Genomic DNA, 4130 nt, shown 5'->3' on the forward strand with positions numbered 1-4130 from the left:
TTTGTTAGTTTTATATAGTTTTATATAGTTTTATATAGTTTTATACAGCTATATATAGTTTCATATAGTTTTATACAGTTTCATACAGTTTTATATAGTTTAAATAGTTTTATATAGTTTTGTTAGTTTCATATAGTTTTATATAGTTTTATATAGCTTTATATATTTTTATATAGTTTTATATAGTTTTATATAGTTTTGTTAGTTATATATAGTTTTATATAGTTTTATATAGGTTTATATATTTTTATATAGCTTTATGTAATTTTATATAATTTTATATAGTTTTATATAGTTTTATATAGTGTTATATAGTTTTATAGAGTTTGATATAGTTTTATATAGTTTTATATAGTTTAATATACTTTTTTAGAGGTTTATATAGTTTTGTATAGTTTTATTAGTAGTTTATTGTTTTATATAGGGTTGTATAGTTTTATACTGTTTTATATAGTTTTATATAGTTTTATATAGTATTGTATTATTTTATATAGTTTTAATAGTTTTATATAGTTCTATATAGTTTTATACATTTTTATACTGTTTTGTATAGTTGTATATTGTTTTATATAGCTTTATATAGTTTTACACAGTTTTATATAGTTTTATATAGTTTTATACAGTTTTATTAGTTTTATGTAGTTCTATATAGTTTTATACATTTTTATACTGTTTCATAGAGTTTTATATTGTTTTATATAGCTTTATATAGTTTTGCTCAGTTTTATATAGTTTTATATAGTTTTATATAGTTTTATAGAGTTTTGTATATTTTTATATAGTTTTATATAGTTTTAAATAGATCTATATAGTTTTATAGAGTTTTATATAGTTTTATATAGTTTGATATTGTTTCATATAGTTTTATACAGTTTCATACAGTTTTATATAGTTTAAATAGTTTTATATAGTTTTGTTAGTTTTATATAGTTTTATATAGTTTTATATAGTTTTATTAGTTTTATATAGTTTTATATAGTTTTATATAGTTTTATAGAATCTTATATGGTTTTATTAGTTTTATGTAGTTCTATATAGTTTTATACATTTTTATACTGTTTTATAGAGTTTTATATTGTTTTATATAGCTTTATATAGTTTTGTTCAGTTTTATATAGTTTTATATAGTTTTATATAGTTTTATACAGTTTTATATTGTTTTATATAGTTTTATATAGTTTTATATAGTTTATATAGTTTTATATAGTTTTATATAGTTTTATATAGTTTTATATAGTTTTATATAGTTTTATATAGTTTTATATAGTTTTATATAGTTTTATATAGTTTTAAAAAGTTATGCATAGTTTTATAGAGTTTCATATAGTTTTATATAGTTTGATATTGTTTGATATAGTTTTATAGAGTTTTATAAAGTTTTATATTGTTTTATATAGTTTTGTTAGTTTGATATATTTTTATATAGTTTTACATAGTTTTATATAGTTTTATATAGGTTTATATAGTTTTATATAGTTTTGTTAATTTTATACAGTTTTACATAGTTTTATAGGTTATTATATAGTTTTATATAGTTTTATTAGTTTTATACAGTTTTATATAGTACTATATAGTTTTATATAATTTTAATAGTTTTATATAGTTTTATATAGTTTTTTATAGTTTTATACAGTTTTATATAGTTCTATAGAGTTTTATATAGGTTTGTATAGTTTTGTTAGTTTTATATAGTTTCTATAGTTTTATATAGTTTTATATAGTTTTATATAGTTTTCTATAGTTCTATATATTTTTATATAGTTTTATATAGTGTTGTATAGTTTTATAGAGGCTTATATAGTTTTACATAGTTTTGTTAGTTTAGTTTTATATAGTTTTTTATAGTTTTATATAGATTTATATAGTTTTATATAGTGTTATATAGTTTTATAGAGTTTTATATAGTTTTATATAGTTTTAAATAGTTATGCATAGTTTTATAGAGTTTTATATACTTTTATATAGTTTGATATTGTTTGATATAGTTTTATAGAGTTTTATAAAGTTTTATATAGTTTTATATAGTTTTATATAGTTTTATATAGTTTTATATAGTTTTATATAGTTTTATATAGTTTTATATAGTTTTTTAGAGGTTTATATAGTTTTATATAGTTTTGTTAGCTTTATACAGTTTTACATAGTTTTATAGGTTATTATATAGTTTTATATAGTTTTATATAGTTTTATATAGTATTGTATTATTTTATATAGTTTTAATAGTTTTATATAGTTCTATATAGTTTTATACATTTTTATACTGTTTTGTATAGTTGTATATTGTTTTATATAGCTTTATATAGTTTTACACAGTTTTATATAGTTTTATATAGTTTTATACAGTTTTATTAGTTTTATGTAGTTCTATATAGTTTTATACATTTTTATACTGTTTTATAGAGTTTTATATTGTTTTATATAGCTTTATATAGTTTTGCTCAGTTTTGTATAGTTTTATATAGTTTTATATAGTTTTATAGAGTTTTGTATATTTTTATATAGTTTTATATAGTTTTAAATAGATCTATATAGTTTTATAGAGTTTTATATAGTTTTATATAGTTTGATATTGTTTGATATAGTTTTATAGAGTTTTATATAGTTTTATATAGTTTGATATTGTTTGATATAGATTTATATAATTTTATACAGTTTTATATTGTTTTATATAGTTTTATACAGTTTTTTATAGTTTTATACAGTTTAGTTAGTTTTATATAGTTTTATATAGTTTTATATAGTTTTATATTGTTTTATTAGTTTTATATAGTTTTATCTATTTTTATATAGTTTTATTAGTTTTTTTATAGCTTTATATAGTTTTATATAGTTTTATATAGTTTTATATAGTTTTATATAGTTTTATATAGTTTTATATAGTTTTTTAGAGGTTTATATAGTTTTATATAGTTTTGTTAGCTTTATACAGTTTTACATAGTTTTATAGGTTATTATATAGTTTTATATAGTTTTATATAGTTTTATATAGTATTGTATTATTTTATATAGTTTTAATAGTTTTATATAGTTCTATATAGTTTTATACATTTTTATACTGTTTTGTATAGTTGTATATTGTTTTATATAGCTTTATATAGTTTTACACAGTTTTATATAGTTTTATATAGTTTTATACAGTTTTATTAGTTTTATGTAGTTCTATATAGTTTTATACATTTTTATACTGTTTTATAGAGTTTTATATTGTTTTATATAGCTTTATATAGTTTTGCTCAGTTTTGTATAGTTTTATATAGTTTTATATAGTTTTATAGAGTTTTGTATATTTTTATATAGTTTTATATAGTTTTAAATAGATCTATATAGTTTTATAGAGTTTTATATAGTTTTATATAGTTTGATATTGTTTGATATAGTTTTATAGAGTTTTATATAGTTTTATATAGTTTGATATTGTTTGATATAGATTTATATAATTTTATACAGTTTTATATTGTTTTATATAGTTTTATACAGTTTTTTATAGTTTTATACAGTTTAGTTAGTTTTATATAGTTTTATATAGTTTTATATAGTTTTATATTGTTTTATTAGTTTTATATAGTTTTATCTATTTTTATATAGTTTTATTAGTTTTTTTATAGCTTTATATAGTTTTATATAGTTTTATATAGTTTTATATAGTTTTGTTAGTTTTATATAGTTTTATATAGTTTTATATAGTTTTATACAGTTTTATATAGTTTTATATAGTTTTATATAGTTTTATATAGTTTTATATAGTTTTATATAGTTTTATATAGTTTTATATAGTTCTATAGAGGTTTATATAGTTTTATATAGTTTTATCAGTTTTATACAGTTTTACATAGTTTTATAGGGTATTATATAGTTTTATATAGTTTTATTAGTTTTATACAGTTTTATATAGTACTATACAGTTTTATATAATTTTAATAGTATTATATAGTTTTATATAGTTTTTTATAGTTTTATATAGTTTTGTTAGTTTTATATAGTTTTATATAGTTTTATATAGTTTTATACAGCTATATATAGTTTCATATAGTTTTATACAGTTTCATACAGTTTTATATAGTTTAAATAGTTTTATATAGTTTTGTTAGTTTTATATAGTTTTATATAGTTTTATATAGCTTTATATAGTT

The sequence above is a fragment of the Nomia melanderi genome, unplaced genomic scaffold (genome assembly GCF_051020985.1).
Source record: "Nomia melanderi isolate GNS246 unplaced genomic scaffold, iyNomMela1 scaffold0172, whole genome shotgun sequence".
NCBI lineage: Eukaryota > Metazoa > Arthropoda > Insecta > Hymenoptera > Halictidae > Nomia > Nomia melanderi.